We start from the raw sequence: 20649 nt of genomic DNA, 5'->3' as shown, positions 1-20649 counted from the left end.
ATATTTTTTTGCCATTCCCTCTGGCCTGCATAGTTTCTGTTGAGAAATATGGGTGCTCCCTCATAGGTAACTAACTGCTTTTCTCTTGCTGCTTTTAAGATTCTCTCTTTTTCTTTAGCCCTTGGCTTTTTAATTATGATGTGTCTTGGTGTGGTCCTCTTGTTTGGGACTCTCTGTGCTTCCTGTACTTGTAAGTCTATTGCTTTTACCAGGTATGGGAAGTTTTTTGTCATTATTTCTTCAAATAGGTTTTCAATATCTTGTTCTCTCTCATCTCCTCCTGGCACCCCTATAATGCAAATGTTGGTACTCTTGAAGTTGTCCCAGAGTCTCCTTACACTATCTTCGTATTTTTTTATTCGTTTTGCTTTTTGCTCTTCTGATTAGATGTTTTTTGCTTCCTCATATTACAAATCATTGATTTGATTCTTGGAATCCTCTATTCTACTGTTGAATCCCTGTATATTATTCTTTATTTTGGTCAGTGTATGCTTAATTTCTGACTGGTCATTTTTCATGACTTTGTCATTCTCACCAAGATCCTTGAAAGTCTCACTAAGTCCCAGGAAGGTCTCATGAAGATCCTTGAGTAACCTTATAACTGTGGTTTTGAACTCTGTTTCCAGTAGTTTGCTTGCTTCCATTTCTTTCATTTGTGGCATGTTTCTTTGTCTCCACATTTTGGCTGCTTCCCTGTGTTTGTTTCTATGTATTGGGTAGAGCTGCTATATCTCCTGAAGTTGGTAGAGTGGCCTTTTGTAGTAGGTGTCCTATAGGGCCCAGTGGCTTAGCCTCCCCAGTCACCAGAGCTGGGCACTGTGGGTGCACTCCATTGTGGGCTGTGTGCACAGTCTTTTTGTAGTTGAGACTTGATTGCTATTGGTGTCACTGGGAGGAATTGACCTCCAGGCCAATTGGTTGTGAGGACTAGCTGCAACTACAGTGGGAGAACTGCTGTGCAGGAGACACCCCTATGGAGCAAGACTTGCTTCAGTGGGGCTTTGGTGCTCACTGAGTCTGCCCCTTGAGTGTGTCACTTAAGGATGTGTAGAGTTGTAATCTGGTGTGGTCTGAAGCTATCCACTGGGTGCACTGGCTCTAGGTCCTCCAGGAAGGTGCAAAGTCAGCCACTGCCTGTGGCCACCTGGCAGGAGCTATTTGAATTGGGCTTGGAAGTGCCCAGGCAAAGCCCAGCTGTGAAACAAGGCAGGCTGGTACTAGACCCCAGGCCTTTTATTGATAAGTTTGGGGCTTGCTGACCCACCTGCAGCTTGTTTGAGATATTTTAGCAGGCTGAAGCCTGAGGAAGGACAGGCCATTCATATGCAAAATCCCCTGCACACAAGTTAGGTGGGGCTGCAAGTTGGATGGGGCAGGGTCTCAGGGAATCACCAGGGCAGAGTAAATAGAAATGGCTGCCAGTCAGACCTGTGGCCAGGGAGGTCCCTGCAGGTGCCTCCATCTGGGAGAAAGCCACCCCCAAGTTCCTGCCCCAAATGCCAGACAATCCAGTTCTTCCTCGTATGTGTATGGGTCCCCCAGAGCCTTGCCCTGCGTCTGGAGCTCATAGGAAGCAGGACCTTGTAAGTTCAGTTCATGTGCCGGCCCTTTAAGAGGAACAGCTAGGTCTCCAGCAGCCTCCACGTCACTGAGCCCCAATCCCCGCTGGTTTTTACAGCCCATAGTTATGGGGACTTCTTTTCTCAGCTCTGGAATCCTGGGCTGGGGGTCTGGTGTGGGGCTGGGACCCCTTGCTCCTCAAGGTGGAGCCTCCACAGGGATGATCTCTCTCCAGATTAAAAAAGTGGCACACGTGGATGCCAGTCCAGCCCGTTCCTTGCTTCCTCCCCTCCTATCAGTCTCAACGTGCTTTCTTCTTTACTTCTCTAGTTGTAGTACTTCCACTCAGCCAGCTTTCAGGTGGTTCTGGATGATGGTTGTTCTGTATTTTAGTTGTAATTTTGATGGTTGTGGGAGGCGGCAAGTACTGGCGTTTACCTATGCCACCATCTTGATTCTCACAATTGGGTTTCATAAATCTTGTTTATCTTTTCAAAGAACCAGCTCTTGGTTTCATTGATTTTTTGTATTGTTTTTTTTTAGCCTCTATGTTATTTATTTCTGCTCTAATCTTTATTATTTCCTTCCTTTTACTTACTCTTGGCTTTTCTTATTGTTCTCTTTTAATTATTTAAGTTGTAGGGTTAATAGTTTATTATTATTTATTCTTGTTTTTTTGAGGTAGGCCTGTAGTGCTATGAACTTCCCCCTCAGGACTTTCCTTGTGTCCCATAGATTTTGGATAGTTATGTGTTCATTTTTATGTTTCCAAGAGGTTTTTTATTTATTTCTTGGTCTTGTTGGTAACTCATTCATTGTTTAATAACATGCTATTTAGCTTCCATGTATTGGAATGTTTTTGAGTGTTTTTACTGTAGTTGATTTGTAATTCATTCCATTGCTAATTTCCACACAAATGGTTTAAGCAAATGCACATGTTCAAATATAGATGCAGGACGTCATATTTATATTGATTAATGTTCACTTTACAACTTTGTGCTAAATCTTCTGGTTCATTTGGAATCTTATTTCTATCTTTAAACATAATAGCTATCTCATCTGTCTTTATCTACAAGTGTAATCAACATAGTTTCTATATTTTTGCAGTATCATAACCAAAATGGTGAAAAGAACAAGGGCACGAACAGAGTTCTTTTTTTTTCTTTTCCTTTATTGGTTAAGGTATTACATATGTGTCCTTACCCTCCCATAGCCCCTCCACTCCCCCACTCATGCCCTCACCCCCCTGGTGTCTGTGTTCATTGGTTAGGCTTATATGCATGCATACAAGTCCTTTGGCTGATCTCTCCTCCTTACCCCCACCCTCCCCTACCTTCCTTCTGAGGTTTGACAGTCTGATTGATGCTTCTCTTGGTCTTCCCACCCAACTGGCTCCAATATGTTCATCAACCCTGTGGGTTAAGCCATTTCAAAACTCATCTCTCCCTCCCATGTACACGTGTCTACCTTTTTGTTTCATAATGCTGTAATAAATTTATTTTTATGTGTACATACTCATACTTTTACATGCATGGATAAATATAACTGTTTTCTACACATTTTAGATCAGTTCTTATTCTGCTTACCTCCTCTCTCTCCTGTCTAAACCTCTACTCACAACATCCTTCAGCCTCAGCCCTCTGTGGGTTACCTGGGTTAATAAACCAGTTTGTGTCGTATATCCCTATATTTTTCTGTATGCTCATATACACGTTACACACATGTTATTGGCTTTTCTGTCAGTGTTTTTCATTAATTGGATTATATATTACAGTTTTCTCTATCTTACTTTTCTTACTCAGTAATAACTCATGAAATCACTCCTGGTCCACTGTCGTGGCTCCAATGCACCCTGTCAAGTGGTTGCATAACAGGCTATCACATGGAAAATGTGCCATGATTTACTCAGTGATTCCTTACTGATAGGTTGTTTACCTTTGTTTCTGTACATAGATGTCCTTTGTTTCTGTACATACATGTCCTTAAGTACTGGTGCTTTTATTTCTAGGGAATACATTCTAAGAAATGAGATTGCCCTTAATTTTAATATCTTAATTTGAATAGATGTTGCCAGATTGCTTCCCAAAATGTACATATAAATCAGATTTCCACATCCAAGCCAGCAGAGGTGTTCCCAGTCTTTTAATTTTTGCATACCGGATAGCTATAAAGTGACAGCTCATTGTTAATTTAATTTACATGTCCCTGACTACTTCAGAATTTACATATATTTAATGTTCATTGATCATTTAAAACTGTCCTCCTGTGGAATGTCTTAGTTTATTTGCCTGTTTTCTTATCAGTTCTTTGTCCCATTCTTGTCAATTTGTGCAAACCCTTAACCTATTATAGAGTTAACTCTATCTACTGCATTGCTGATATTTCCTCAAATCTGTGTTGATTGAATTTTTGGTATCATAAAATGTCATATATAAGTTTTTAATTGCTCTGCTCTGCTATTTGTTTAAAGCCTCTGGTTATCTAGTCTCAGTTGGGACATTCTACTTTGTCCCTGGATTAAATGTGTAGACTGTTAGACTTTATTGAATAATCTTTTACTTTTTTCTCATTTTAAATCTTTTTTTTTAAATTTTAAATCTTTAAGTCATCTGAAATTTATTTTTGTAAATAGATTTACAAAAGCTTATTTACTACAAATTGAAATACCAACTGTATTGTACTTTATTTTTTGCTTATTTTATAATCTATTTCTGGATTTTCTATTCTGTTTCACAGACCTTTTTATTTGCATTTATACAAATATATATATAATTTGTTTATAGGAACTTTATAGCATGTTGTGATACTTGGCAAGGCGTGTTCACTCACTGTTTTCTTTTTTAAAATGTCTAATCTTAGACATTTATATTTTTGCTTAATATAAAGCATAAAAACATTTCATTCAGTTCAAATAATATTAGTACTATTCAAATTAGAGTTACATTCAATCTATAGGTATCATTTCTGGGAAAATCAACTTGTTATACCAGGTCTCTCAAGCATCTGAAAATATTTTATCTGTTTCTATTTGTTCAGATCTTATTTATATTCTTTGATAAAATATTATAGTTTGTTTCATGTAGGTCTTGAGCCTTTCTCGTTAACCTCATTCCTTAGCATTAGTTTGTGCAAAGGACATGATTTTTCCATTTTCTTTTATTGTATACATTGCTAGGATAGAAAAAAGGCCATTAGTTTTTGTGTATTTACCATACCCTGCCACCTCCCCAAATTCTGTTATATATTTTGGTTAACTTTTTTAATTAGAGTCTATTGAGTTTTTTAGAAACACAATAATCACCTCAGCAAAGAAAGAGAGCATTTAATCTTTTATTTTCTAATGTTTATACCATTATTTTGGCTCATTGTATTTATCAGAACAAAAAAATCAAATAATTATAATGAGAACAATCATCCCTGTCTAGTTACTGATTTTTAATTTAAATATTTTTATGTATTTGACATTTAGAGTAATATTTGCATTTGTTTGTTTGTTTGTTTATATGGCTTTTCCAGAATATAATCCAGCCCTTTGTTTGGACAAGAGAGGACATTAGGGGTGGGTCTGGAAAAATATTTCACAAATTTGGCCACTGAACATCTTTTTCAGAATGCTTAAGGAATATTTTAATATTTAGATATCTAGTTGTCTTTCGAGAATCACTGACTCAAAAGCACAGGGGTAAAACCAGACAATCAGATATTTAAATCTTTCCCTGCAAGCTTTTGTGATTACTCAGGTTTTAGGAGCATCACTAATCACTAGTCTAATGTGAAGTGAGCATTCACCTGCAGAGAGGGGAAGGTGAAGTAGATGCCAAATCAAGAAGCTTTCCATTTCTGAATCTCTTTAAAAAACAAGAATCTGAAACTCAGTCAGCAAAGAGGGGCTCCCCAGAGACTCTCAAGGGACAATGCAAAGATGTACACAGAGTTATCGATTTCTGGAGGGGAGTTACCCTCACCAGGAGAGTAGGTTCCTGTCGTTCTCCAACATCACCTCCTGGGGAAAGGCCCTCTGAGCAGGGTCCCGGCCTTCCCACACCTCCCGAGAGAATTCAATGGCCATATCCCTGAAGGTCGACAGCGTCCATAAGTGATGGAATCGGAATTTGGATCTGGTCACTCTCATGATGTTGATAAGTCCTCTGCTCCAGTGACACAGCTGATTTAGAAGTAATTTTACCTAAAACACCTGCTGCACAAACATCCCTGCATGAACACCAGGGTCTTCTTGGCACAATGTGCCGAGTGTGTTCAGCTCCATTCACTTCTGGGTCTGCCTTTTTTTTGTTATATTTATGTAATCTAACATTTAATTTTATGTTACATGTATTGTACAGGGTGAACAAAAGTAGGTTTATAGTTGCCCACCCCCTGTATATGTCTTTATTATATTACACTAGAGGCCCGGTGCATGAAATCTGTGCACAGAAGGGCGGTGTCCCTCAGCCCAGCCTGCATCCTTTCTAATCTGGGACCCCTCGAGGGATGTCCGACTGCCCGTTTAAGCCCGATCCCAGTGGGATCAGGCCTAAACGGGCAGTCGGACATCCCTCTTACAGTCCAGGACTGCTGGCTCCCAACTGCTCGCCTGCCTGCCTTCCTGATTGCCCCTAACCGCTTCTGCCTGCCAGCCTGATCACCCCCTAACCACTCCCCTGCCAGCCTGTTTGCCCCTAACTGCCCTCCCCTGCAGGCCTGGTCACCCCCAACTGCTCTCCCCTGCAGGCCTGGGTCCCCCCCAACTGCCCTCCCCTGCAGGCCTGGTCACCCCTAACTACCCGCCCCTACAGACCTGGTCCCCCCCATCTGCTCTCCCCTGCAGGCCTGGGTCCCCCCCAACTGCCCTCCCTTGCTGGCCATCTTGTGGTGGCCATCTTGTGTCCACATGGGGGCAGCCATCTTGTGTGTTGGAGTGATGGTTAATCTGCATATTACTCTTTTATTAGATAGGATAGAGGCCTGGTGCATGGGTGGGGGCCAGCTGGTTTGCCCTGAAGGGTGTCCTGGATCAGGGTGGGGGTTCCCTTGGGGTGTGGGGCGGCCTGGGTGAGGGGCCTGTGGTGGTTTGCAGGCCGGCCACGCCCCCTGGCGACCCAAGCAGAGGCCCTGGTATCTGGGGTTTATTTATCTTCTACAATTGAAACTTTGTAGCCTGGAGTGGAGCCAGGCCTTCTGCTTGCTCGGTGGCGGCAGCCATTTTTTTTTGGATTTATGTATCTTCTATAATTGAAACTTTGTAGCCTTAAGCAGAGGCCTGGGCCAGCCAGGGTGTGCAGAAAGCTTGGCTTCCTCCATCACCTCCATTTCCAGCTCCATGGCTGCTGCCATTTCTGTTTGGATTTATGTATCTTCTATCATTGAAACTTTGTAGCCTTGAGTGGAGGCCTAGGCTGGCAAGGGCAGGTGGAAAGCTTGGCTTCCTCCATTGCCAGGGAAACCCAAGCCTCCCTCCTGCTCTCTGTGGCTGTAGCCATCTTGGTTGGGTTTATTTGCATATTTGCTCCTGATTGGCTTGTGGGAATGGCTTTGTGGGCGTGGCTTGTGGGTGTAGCGGAGTGATGGTTAATTTGCATATTACTCTTTTATTAGATAGGATTAATATTTAAGTAATTTCCATTTTTTACTGTTTTACTTAGGTTTTAATTAGAAATGGTTACAGACATAGCAAATGTTCTTTAAGAATTTATTGATGGGGTCACATAATTTTTCCTTTAGTGTATTGATACATTGGTTATGTTAATAAATTTTCAGATACTGAGCCACTCTGTATTCATTGAATAAACCCTACTGTATTACAGCATATTTTTCTTTTGAAACATCATTAGCACCTACTCACTAATAGTTTAGTTAGAATGTTCACATCTATAGACATAGCGTCTATTCATTTTAAAAATAATCTCCTTTTCAGTTTTTGGTGTGAGAGTTTCAGTGTCATAGAATCAACGAAGAGACCGCACCATCTCTTCACAGGGCCTAGAGTAGTTTACCTGACATTGCAACAATCTGGTCTTTACATATTAGATAAAGCCCAGCTGTCACCTCATAAGGTCCTGGTTATTTACTAAGTGGTAGCTCTCTAATCACTTTCCTAATTCTTCTATGGTAACTGCTGTCCATGTGTTCTAGTTTCTCTGGTGTCAACTTTGGTAACTTGTGTGTGCTAAGAAGTCATTCATTTATTCTAAATTTTAAAAAAAATTATTGCCAAAAAGTTGCAAATATTAATTTCTTATAATCATTTTAATTTATATTGTTTTTGTCTTCTTTCACATTAATAATCTCTTTCATTTTTCCTTAACAGTATTTCATGTTATTATTCTTTTCAAAGTACCTGATTTTAGAGTTATTTTTCTTTTTCCCTTTTTGAAATGTTTTACTATTTATTCAATTTCAACTTTTGTCTTTATGAGTTTCCTATTTCTAAATTTGTAAAAAATTATTTTGTTTATGTTTGTTAATTTTTTAAATTCTGGACTGTCTTAATTTTAAGTAATAGAGGCTGTTAATTTTATTTCTATAGTGTTTTTTGACCCATGGGCTATGTATAAAGTATTCTTTTAATTGACTTTTACAGAATTTGTAATCCTCCCCTTTTTTTTTCTTAGTATAGACACTGCTATCTGCATAAATCTTTCCCTGCTGGTGTAGATGCCCCTTCAATGTACCTTACAGCACCCCGAGTCACCTTTACTTTAGTGATTCATAATTGCTTGCTTGTTCCTGCCCCTTATGAGATGAAAAGCTCTGTGAGTCTTTAATACCTTTAATGCTCATACTTGTTGTTATGGCATCAGATATACTTCCCAGCACCTTGTAGATGCTTCACAAATATCTGTTGAATTAATTATAGCTAACATTTATAGAGTACTTTATACACATTGGGCATTGTGCTAAGATCTTCAGATATTTTATCTTGTTTAATAACTAGTGGCCCAGTGCACAAATTCATGCACATTGAAAGGAAATTAATTAGAAAAATATTTTAATATTGCTATTCGCCCTTTCTCTATAATAGAAGTGTCAGAGATGAGAGAAAATCAGTAAAATGTACATGAAAATAATATGTAAATTGATTAATAAAAGACAATAACAACATGATATAACAATGACTATTTTCCACGAAATTTTTACTGTCAGAATCTTTGTTTATCATTAATTTTAAAAAATATGCTAGGTATTCTGGAAAATTTATATCATTTGGACAAACTTTGCTACAACATCGGGTAAATTTTCCTTCAGATGGTTTTTCACTGGAGACATTTAAAGATAGGCAACATTGACATGTACAGTCATTCCACCACAACTGCGTTTGATAATTACATCCTCATTTACCTCATTTTTACTATGAAGGCAGATCCTACCAGTATTGGTAGTACTTGTCGATGACTGTTCTTCAGATATATTCTGTCAACAATGTTGCTTTCTTTCAGCTTCAGAGGTACTTTGTGCCAATAGTTGGTCTGCAGGCATATTCTGTCGATAATTTTGGCTTCAGAATGTCAACAAAAATTTGACATCATTACCTGGAGTCCACAGCCACCATTTTCAGGCTGGGCTGGGCTGTGGGCCACATTTTGCACCATGGTAGTGTTGGCTGCTATTTGGTGGGCTGTTGCTCTGAGGTGGTGGCAGGGCCTGTGTCCCACTTGGGGGAAGCCAAGTGTTGCTTTGCCGGTGCCAGGTCCGCAGTGCCATTTCTCTGTGCACATCATGGCAGCTCCTGCATTAAGCGTCTGCCCCCTGGTGGTCAGTATGCATCATAGCGACCGATCGGACAGTGAGAAGGACACTTAGCATATTAGCCTTTTATATATACATAGATTACATGTAAAAGAGGAGAGAGGAAGTGACTAGAGATATAGTAAACTAGAGGCCCAGTGCACAGATTTGTGCACCGGTGGGGTCCCTCAGCCTGGCCTGTGGGGATCAGGCTGAAACCAGCTCTCCGACATCCCCCAAGGGGTCCCAGATTGCGAGTGGATGCAGGCCAGGCTGAGGGACCCCATCGGTGCACGATCGGGGCCAGGGAGAAACCACGGGAGGGCTCCAGGGCATGTCTGGCCTGTCTCGCCCAGTCCCGATTGCCTGGACCCCAGCAGCAAGCTAACCTACCAGTCGGAGCATCTGCCTCCTGGTGGTCAGTGTGCGTCATAGTGACTGGCCGAACGGTTGAATGAACGGTTGGACACTTAGCATATTAGGTTTTTATTATATAGGATAGCCAGGGCCTAATGAGATTACAGCTGGGTTTTATCTAACATTGAAGAATCAAGAGAGAAGTGTTCCTTGGCTAAGTGTGCATTTCATCTCATAGGTCATCTGTCCCTGGGCCCCTTGAATGGTATCATGGGTGGGGTTCTCAGGAAGGAAGTGGGATGGAGAGGAGCCTGCAGAAGGTTTATGTGGGAGTTCTCCTTGGTTCATCTGTGGAGGGCAGGAAAGGAAGCAGGACTGGGGAAAGGGGGAGTTGAGCTGTGATGGGCAGTCTCCACAAGGCCCAACCCTGTAAGAGCTCTGAAGTTGTTGTGGTCCTTCGGGGCTGTCCAGAGCTGCTGGTGGTGGAGGGTACTGCACACCCCTGTACCAAACAAGTGTTCGGTGTTGTCTGCCCTGGAAAGTGGCATGACCATGGACATGCCAAGGTGATCCTAAATAGGGCTGGCAGCAGTTGAGTGCTGTCTGTCTATAGGCATCTCAGAGGCTCAGGGAGAGAGTAAGGGAGTAGGTCCTTCATTCCTGTAGAGGAATCTGGGTGGCACATTACAGCAGCCACGACAATGGGCCATCGTTTTTCCTGTGACCCCTACATTTCTGGCCTGTTTTTTGGAATATTGCAAGAGGCAATATTGGAATTGGAAGCCGGTGGAGCAGGCCGCTCATGGAAGACGATCCTGCAGCAGCAGGCAGGTGACCATCTCTCAGAGGTGTTGGAGGGCATCTCCTTGACCTCTCCACTTCTCCCAGTCACCAGAGCACAAAGGACTCAGTGCACTTGGTGCTCAGCTACCTCTTGACCAGGCACATGGAGCAGGGAGAGGGCAGGGTGGCATATCCCCGGGGGGAGGACAGATTTTTGCAGGCAAGTTCCTTGCAGGCCCTGCTGCCTGACCACACTTGCCATCCTTGTCATCCTCCATCCTGGAGGGGAAAGTCCTGCCTCAGTTCCCTGACCATGACCCTCCATGGTTCCCAAGGCTTTACACAGACCACCCACAGGCCCTTGCAGCTCTGTGACCTGGGAGCTGATGGTGGAGAGGACAGAGCTCCAGACAGGCTGCCTTCTCCCCACCGACGCTTCCTCCCCCACGTTCTCACCGTATCTGTGAGAAACGTGTAAAATAATTTGTTAGTTGAGTAGCTGAAATCAACATGCTAACTCAGCAGCCAGTGGGTCCAGTGAGGACTGGGCTGGAGGCAGAAAAGAGACAAACCCACTCCATTTGGAGGTGAGGAAACGGTTTAATGAGTCACCAGACGGGCCCCTCATTGAGAGTACCGCTTCAGGGCAGGACCTGTGAGCGAGGGCAGGAGCCAGGAGCGACTCCTGGAGACTGTCCTCTGCATGGACTTCTATCAGAAGAGATCAATGTTTCTGTGTTTAAGTAAAGCCTCCTGTCTTATCAATGCATATGAGCAGGTGAAAATGTTTCCTGAGCATGAACCCCGGTTGCAGATCTCTGTGAATCCAGATTCTTTAAAATCCAAAAGCATTCAGGAGGCTGAAGCACGGAGGCTCCTTATTAAGGCAGAAGAGGCTAACAGATAGCTCGCAGCTCGGGAACGGACGTGGTCATTGAAATGGGCCTCTCATGGAGGAGCAGGATGGTGCTGACCCCCAAAAGGCAGCTCCAGCACCCACAGCAGCAGTGAGGGTTAAAGCCCCCGGGGGTTCTGACTGCAGGGAAGGGGGAAGGAACTGGAGAAGAGAAGCTGGAGGGAGCGCCTGGGGTGCGCAGCAGGCTCTGTTGAGCACGATGTTGGAAGGAGACATACAAAAGGCAGATGCATAGCCAAGGACAAAAGCTGAAGTGCCCTCTGGGCGGTAAGAGCCTCGTCAGAGATGCGATGGTATTGAATGAGCTGAGCTTGGAAGAGAAAGTCAAGGACAAGTGAAAATTAATTCTTTTTCCATTTTGTTTGGAGTCAGGAAAATAGGAATTTGACGGCTGTTTGGGGGCCACTGGGTTGTCTCTGCTGGGCCCTCAGCCCATGGAGTGCGGGGTTGTCAGGCTGCATGGCTCACAGGCACCGAATGAAACAAAGTGCCCACACCTCCGTCATCATTTTCTCAGGAGGTTTCACACAGCAAGAAAGGATGAAGGGCTTGGTGGGGTGCAGGGAGAAGTGGGGGCATGCAGAGGGCATACCCAGCTACGGGGCAGGCAGAGGGGCATGGAGCTCACTGCACCCAGCCCTGCCTGAGCTTTGCTTTGCAAACATCCCTCTCATTCAAGTCCTGGGCTCACACAAACTGTGTTTTAAATATGAAAAGAACTCAATAACAGGACCTCAAAGAACCTGGTGTCTGGAATCTCTCAAGACTGAGGAAGGACAGAGAGGGCAGGGAATGCTCACCCAAATAAAAGCATTGTGGATACAAAACGGAAAACCAAAACAAAGTCCGTTTCCAAATAGGCAACGGAAGGCCATTGACCCTCGTGTCAATCCCTGGGAAACCTGCAAGTTCGGTGGCTGAGCTTTCGTTTTTAAGTACCGAAAGAAGACAGCAGGTGGGCCAGTGAGGGTCGGGAAGAAAAGTATGGCAGTGCGGGGCATTTTGTTTTCGCGAGGTGACCCTGATTGATCAGGGCATCCAAATGTCAGCAAAGCATTTCTGTCTGTCAGCATGGCCTGGCCCATGAGACGGAAGCATGTGGGCACCGCGGCAGGAGCAGGCTTTGTGGGTTGGAAAAGCATCCCAGAAGCGTGTTGGTGAGAGTGTCTCCCGGGGTCAACCACAAGGACCTGTTTCTAGGCAGCCCTGCTTTACTTAATAGGGAGACCGGGAGGCACAGTAGTTAAAAGCAGATTTTTACTTGAAAGAACCTTCTACACTTAAATCTTGGCTCAGTCACTAAGCAGGTATGTGACCAAAAAACTTGCTTTATTTCTGTGAGCCTTAGTTCCCCATCTGTAAAATGGGAGATAACTCTACCTACTTACAAAATTATACATATGCACATACCTACAAACACTTATGTGTATACTAGAGGCCTGGTGCAGGAGGAGGGAATCCCTCAGCCCGGCCTGCGCCCTTTAGCAGTCCGGGAGCCCTCAGGGGATGTCCAACTGACAGCTTAGGCCCGCTCCCGGTGAGCCACAGTCAGACATCCTTAATGCTGCCACGAAGGCAGGAGAGGCTTCCGCTGCCGCCACTGTGCTCGCCAGCCGTGAGCCCAGCTTCTGGCTAAACGGCACTCCCCCTGTGGAAGCGCACTGACCACCAGGGGGCAGCTCCTGCGTTGAGCGTCTGCCCCCTGGTGGTCAGTGCGTGTCATAGAGACTGGTCATTCCACTGTTCGGTCGATTTCCATATTACCCTTTTGTTATATAGGATGTGTGTATACATATGCATACATACATAAATATCTACATAATATGTACATCCTATATGTACTACACATGCTTAGCACAGGTGTTCAGTGCTGAGTGGACTGAGCCAGTGATTGCCAGTAGCAGTTGTTTTTTTTTTTTTTTTTTTTTTTTTTTTTTTTTTAAAATGTATTTTATTAATTTTTTGCAGAGAGGAAGGGAGAGAGATAGAGAGTTAGAAACATCGATGAGAGAGAAACATCGATCAGCTGCCTCCTGCACACCTCCCACTGGGGATGTGCCCGCAACCAAGGTACATGCCCTTGACCGGAATCGAACCCGGGACCTTCCAGTCCGCAGGCTGACGCTCTATCCACTGAGCCAAACCGGTTTCGGCACCAGTAGCAGTTGTTTATCTAAGTGCACTGTCACCTCTTCCTCCAGGAAGCAGGGGCAGGGGCTTATGTCCTTGAAAGGCGAGTGTGGCCAGCCCCCAGGGCACAAATGTATGAGGACATCAAGCACTTTATGAACGGGGAAAATTTAAGGTTGGAATAAGTTTAAAAAAAAAATAATAAATCCTAAGCAGATTTGCTAAATGAGAATGGATCGTGGCACTCTGGCCAGAGGGAAGTTTAGGAGTTAGTGAGGCAATTACAGCCCTCCCAGAGTTATAGGGCGCACCAGAGAGCCTTTCACTGATGCCCTGTGGCTGGGGGAGTAATTCACCAGGTTGGGCTGTCCGTCTGGAGAGAAATCCTGCTGGAGGCCAGGTGGGTTTTTCTTCCAAATTAAAAAGCAATCTACATCCCTAAATCACATGCTGCTGGGTTCTCCCCGACACCACTATGCAAATCTTATTCTATAGACAGATAGATTGAGACAGCAGTTAAAAAACAAAAGTCACTGCTCCATACATTTAAATCTCTCCTGCTTTCTGATTAGGACAGAGCAGAGCACTGCCCGCCCCGCCCACATGGCTTCCAGGCCCTGCTATATCTGCCGCTCACGCAGTCCTGCCCTGTGAGCAGCTGCTGCGTGTGGGACAAAGGCCGGCCCCCATCCGAACCGCCAGCTGAATGCAGGAAGCACAGAGCTAAGCAAGTCCCAGGCATCCAGCTGGATCCCAAGGAAAAACTATGCGATAGTAAAAGAAAATGAAGGATACTCATAGCTGTTGAGCATCTGTCATACATTATGGGCTTTCAAGTGTCAGTTCTCACGAAAAAAAGTCCAGTCACTATCCTTACCCCCATTTTACAAATGAGGATGCCGAGCATCGGTGAGCTGAGAATTCCTCCAGGTTCCAGTGGCAGAAACCCAGAGGAAAGAGAGTTAAGAGGAAAGGTACATGGGGGTGGGCACGTTCATAGAAAGGCGGAAGAGCTACGTGGGCCCTGGTGGGCCCAGAGCCTGGGCTGACAGAGTGTGTTCCTCGGACACACCTTGCTCTCTCCCCAGCCCCTGGCTTTCTCACGCCTTGCACCCGTTCTCACCCCCACCTCACTGCTCTGCCTTCCTCTGCTTGCCCACTGATTTGTCCACTCTGGACTATGTGCCTGCCCTCTGGACCCCTAATGGTGGCACCAGACCTGGCAAACCAGTGGTGCAGTTGGAGTGAGGAAGAGCAGTTGCCAAGGGAATGTATGCATATATGTGTGTGCATAGGTGTGTATATATGTGTGCATGCACATGTGTGTGTGGGGGTATTGTCAGAAGAGAGGAGAACTAGGGTGACAAAAGCCACCAACATCACTGCATGTGTTTAAAGATACTGACTGCCAGGCACTGTGCTGAGTCCCCCTCATATAGCCAAAAAGGGGCAAGGTGTCCATACGGACCCCAGAGGTTTGGGATGGACAAATGTGATTTTTTAAAATGTGTGGTCCAGGGACCGCCAGTGGTGGAATCAGGGATGCTCGCTAAAATGCAGGCCCATGGCCAGACCTCAACCCTAGAAAGTCAGACGCCCGGTCCCAGGGACCTGCCTGCTGAACAAGTCTCAGGAGCACAGGAGTAACTCACCAGTTTAAGCACAAAGGGGCTGAGACACGTTTCACCCTCATTTTGTCACCCTGGCAGTCTTCATGTGGAGCAGAGCCCTGTGGCTTTCTAAGCAGCACATCTTGCGGGTGCCACCAGCCTCTAAGAACATTTATTTATTCCTTCTACACCCGTGGATCACCTACTGCATGCCAGGCACTCTGCCGGGTGCCACCAGATAAATGAGACCTGATTCTCAACGTCAAGTAGTCAACAGGGGGCAGGAATGACATGTGTGGGGTTTTAATCTTCCCAGAGAGCCTGGCCACATATTATTCTCAGATCAAACTCTCAGATCATTGAGAATGAATGAAGTTTGTAGGACCACTAAGCTTTCATTTACTACCCATAAAACACAAGCACACTAAAAGAAGAGCCTAGAAAATTGTGGCGAAGACTAGCACACTATAGAAATATGCACGGGGAGACACCAGTTGGATAAAGTTACTGTCTTGATTGGATGAGCATTTAGAGCTCATCTGAAGCCAGCCAGTTACTGCTGGAGAGGGCTGGCCAGCGGCCTAGTCTGTAGAGGCCATAGTCAAGCACCCTCCACAGATCTTACTGTGGGGCTCCGGTCTCTATTATCAATAAAATTCACCTATTAGATGCCCAATTGCCTGTTAAACAGGACATTTTATTCCTCTCCCTCTTGTTCACTTGCAGCCTACACTCCTCATGAAACAGAAGAGAGGGCTTTTAAACCAACACTTCATCAGACTCTGCCTACGAGCAAGCTGGGGATGGGGGGAGCAGGAGGGCGGCATCTTCCACCAAGCAGGGGCGAGCCCCTGGAGTGGGCCACTGTCCTCCTGCTCAGCTCTGCACCCAGTGCCCACCCGGTAGGAGGCACTCCAGAATGCTGGCTGGGGACATGCTGGCAGTCCTGATGGCTGATCCCCGAAGGGGCAGCCAACCTTCCCAGCCAGTTCCGACCTCCACCCTGGAATCAGATGCCCAGTGCCGGGTGCCCTGGCACACCCAACACTGTGTCCCGTTTGTCTTCCTGATGCCCGGGTTCTCCCTGCGCTGTGGGAATTTGCTGAGTGCTGGGTGAAAAGGGTAAAGAGCCTGCAGCTGCGGCCTCTCCCTTTGCTGCACCGCCTGCTGCAGGGCCTCTTCGCGTCCCAGCCTCTCGGGTGGGAGCTGACTCTCCTTAAATATCCAGAATCTGGTGCCCTACTCTGGCCAGTCCCTCCCCGTAAGTTCAAGGCCCCTCGAGCAGTCTGCAAGGTGCTGCCCAGCTCCAGCTGCATCGGAATCTTGCGTCTCCCTCTGTGGCCTGAGGAGCAGCCAGCACATCCGCCACCATCAGCCAGGAGGTCACCCATCCACCTGAGCCCTGTCCTATGCTAGGGACTGCAGTTTTCAGAGAACTAGAAGGCAGAGGTCCTGCCTCGAGGAGTTTGGAATGCTTTGGGGAGACAAAGACTAGGCACAACCAAGCCACGGGAGAGGTGCGCAGAGCCGTTTGGACTGCAGGTGGGCCCTACAAGGCGGACTTCTCTTTGAAGCCCACAGACCAGGAGAGGGCATCACCTCTTCCTGTACCACTCTGCTCCTCACACCTCTGCCATCTGCCGCCTGGATTACACTGCCTCTCCTTCCCTCCACTGGGCCCTCCCCCCGCCCCAGCCCCCTGAGGACAGGCAATGACCTGCCTTCCTCACCTCTGACCCGCAGTGCCCAGCACAGGTGTGCAAGAAGAGCATATGCCCCTTCTATCCCGAGACTGGTCCTCTGCTTCACCGCCTGCACCTCCACTCCTCCCTTCCAGCTCTCCTCAGACCCTGCTGCTGGAAGGCACTGGAGAAATTGGGGGGTGTCCAGCTTCAGAGCTGGCCTGGCTCTGCCACTTATACCCAGTGACACCTGGGCCACTTTCTTCAGCTTTCAGGTTCCCCTTGTCAGTGGTCATAGTGTGATCTCCACACAGAGTTGTTATGACGCTTCCGTAGCCCAGTGCCTGGCACCTTGGAGTCCCTCCATAAGCATCCACTTCCCTCTGCAATGCCTGGCTCCCTTCACCGGTCCCTGTCCTGCTCCTGCAGCCCCACCCACCTCCTTCCAGCCTGTCTTCCCATCGCTGCCACCTCTCCATGGTCCAGCTGAGCCTTCCTGGGCCTGACTAGGCCTGGCCCAGACTGGTGAAGCTTCCTTAACAGGACACTTTGACAGGTTTGGTTAATACGGGACCAAATGTTAACAGAACCTGTTCGCGGAAACTGGCACTCAGTTCAGCAGCCTCAGTTCTTGAGTTCTGGCTAAGAGAGAATTTAGAGCCAAGACTCAAACTGTAAGAGAAAGTTGATTCAGAAGTCACAGAGGTAGAAGAAGTGAGCCATGGAAGAAATGGGCTCAAAAAAGAAGTAACAGCAAAAGAAAGGCCCATGGAGATTAGGGGAGGGAAGGAAGAGAGAGAAAGGAGAGAGGGAAAGAGAGAGAGAGATGGGCCTTGAGAGACAAAAGAGGAAGGAGAAGTTTGAGCATGCTTCGTAGAAAAAGCCTCACTGGATAAAAAAGGGTGGAGAGAGTAGTGGGGTGTGCTCCAAAAAGAGCTGCACTGGGTCCTTGGTCTTGAGGGTGTTTACCTGGAGACTCAGGGGAGGACATCAATAGAACATTCACCAGCTTTCCAGGTGTGTCCTTTCAGGGTCATGGCCTTCACTGATTGGACAGCACCAGAGCAGGGGACATTAGTTATTGCAGTTGGTCCTGAGTCAGCCTTGGTGTTGCTCTGCCTGGTTTTGCTGCTCTTTTGGGCCTGGAGCTGAAACACAGCTGAGCCTAGATGTCATTTCCAGGGGTTAATGCTTTACTTTCAGTCTTTGAGTATCTTTTGATTTGAAAAGTGAGTCTCTTGTAGGCAGCATATGTAAGGGTCTTTTTTGTTATCCATTCAGTCACTATATGTCTTTTGATTGGAGTATTTAATCCATTTACATTTAAAGTAATTGCTGATACATATGTATTTATTGCCATTTTATTATTCATATTTTAAGTCTTCTTCTTCTTCTTCTTCTTCTTCTTCTTCTTCTTCTTCTTCTACTTCTTCTTCAAAAAGCACTTTAAGATTTCTTATCCTGGTCTGATGGTGATGAACTCCTTTAACTTTTTATTGTCTGGGAAACTCTTTATCTGTCCTTGGATTCTAAATGATAGCTTTGCTTGGTAGAGTAATCTTGGTTGTAGGTCCTTGCTTTCCATTACTTTGAATATTTTGTGCCACTCCCTTCTCGCTCTCAAAGTTTCTGTTGAGAAATCAGTTGACAGTCTTATGGGAGCTCCCTTGTAGGTAGCTATCTGCCAAGGTTGGCCATCACCTGTGGCCTGCCTGGGGCCACCTGACATGAGCTACAGAGTGATCTGCAGATGGCTGCTACTTGTGCTGGGCTTGGAGATGCATGGGAGAGGCCAAGCTGTGAACTAGGGCTGGCTGCCACTAGTGTCTGCATGAGGTATGGGGTATGCAGAGGCCAGATGCTGCTTGTTTGAGAGATTTCAGGAAAGTTCAAAACATGAGCCAAGAGAGGCCATCTGTATGGAAAATACACTGGAAATGGTTTGAGTGGGCCTGTAAGTTGGATGGGGTGGGGTATCAGGGAGGGGCAAACAATGTTAGCCAGGGTAATGGAAACACAGATATGGCACCAGTCTGCCAGCTCTGTAGGGGTTGGGCTCAGCAAAGGAACAATGGCCTTTGCCAGCACTTCTGTCTGGGAGAAAGCTGCCCATTCCAGCTCTCATCCTAAAGCCAGACAATTCAGTTCCTCCCTGTACATCTCTGGAGCCTTTTGAGCTGCTGGCCCAGATCTGGAGCCCAGAACCCGTGAGTCCAAGTAAGTCCATGCACAGGCCTTCTATCTTACTCTGCTGGTTTTTATAGCCAGAAGTTATGGGGACTTTTCTTCCTGGCACTGGAATCCTGGTATGGGAGTTCTGGTGTGGGGCTGGGACCCCTGACTCCTAAGGGGGGACCTTCTCCTGATTTTTAACTACCACATGCGGGAATGGCACCAGGTAGTCTCTATCCCTCCTACCAGTCTTGACCTGGTTTCTTCTTTGTAGCCTTAGCTTTAGGACTTCTGTTCAGCTAGATTTCAGGCATTCTGAATGATGGTTTTTTTTTTTTTCCTATAGTTTAGGTGTAATTTTCATGTGGTTGTGGGAGGTTCTGAGTACCATGTTTACTTGTTTTGCCATCTTGTCCAGAACCCCAGGAAACATCTCTTGTGTTCTTTGTTGTCGATTGCACATTCCTCAATAATTTTATATTTCCCACTGCAAAGAAAAGATGGCAATGCCATTAAACTCACAATGGCAAGTTCTTTAGAACTTGTGTATGCTGAAGCCATGCAAATCTTTTTGCCTCTGCAGTTCCCTAATGCTATTTATTTAATGCTGATTTTGGTCATTTCTCACAGAGCTCCATGTGCTGCCCATGAGTACTGACCTCACTGACTTAGGTTGTGTCTGTGCTTTGTTACTGATGGCTGCATGTGCAAGACTTGCCCAAAGATTGCAGGGAAATGGGACCAGTAATTCCTTTTCTTGTCACGTTAAATTTGCCAGCCACTTGGAATTTTGTAGCATAAACATGAAACAACACGTCTTCTGTCCACGTCTTCTCTTGAACTTGTTAAGCTGTAAGTACTGCATCCCCAGAATGTGATCACTCTCACTGTGGCCCAGTCCTTGCCCTCCACAGACCATCACCCGCTGGAGGACAGGTGAGGGTATGTGGAGAGCCTGGTGCGTTCACACACACAGTGTCCTTCCCATCTCTGGCACCTCTTAAGCCAGGCCAGGGGAGCCTGGTGTCACCACACTCATCAGCCACAGGAGGCTGCATCATTTGGAAAAGTATATTGGCATTTCTCCAAAGCCCAGGAGAAGAGAAGCATAGCCACTCCAGAAGCTGCCTGACTTGGAGTCTGGGGAGGAGATGTGGGCATCACCCTGGATGCCAGTGGTGGGAGACGCACAGAGTAAAGAGAGCCTGCCACCACTTCCACCAGCCTCGGTGCGGTGGACCTGTGCAGCACCGTAGTTGAAACACACTCATTGAGAACCAGCACGTGGGCCACATGGTGGCTCGAGCCTAAGCGTCTACGGTGAACTGTGGATAGCTCAGAGACACAAATTCATCCTCTGACTGGCATAAACAAGAGCTACCCGAAATCAGTATGTCAGCACCGTTCTAGGAGCCCAGGTTATGCCATCTAGGGAAAGAAATAGCATGCCAGCCAGCAGTTGCATTGCATTCCTCAAACACCCTCCTGGATCCAAGGCCTGGCCGTGGGCCCTGGGATGATCCCCTAGTCATGGGCACTGGAGCTCCTCCACTAACCTGTAAATCCCGTGTGCCTGGTAGAGGGTCTGAGAGCACTTGGGAGGGGAGACACAGGGCCAGAGGCTCATGCTGGTCTCGGTCTAGACTAGGGTTTCTTCTCACAGACTCTGCCAGCCCTGGAGCATCTCAGGTACCAGAGGGGACCTAAGAAAATG

This window comes from Plecotus auritus, assembly GCF_963455305.1.
Source record: "Plecotus auritus genome assembly, chromosome: 5".
Lineage (NCBI taxonomy): Eukaryota > Metazoa > Chordata > Mammalia > Chiroptera > Vespertilionidae > Plecotus > Plecotus auritus.
The sequence above is the reverse complement of the archived record's forward strand: the minus strand, read 5'-3'. Positions refer to the sequence as shown.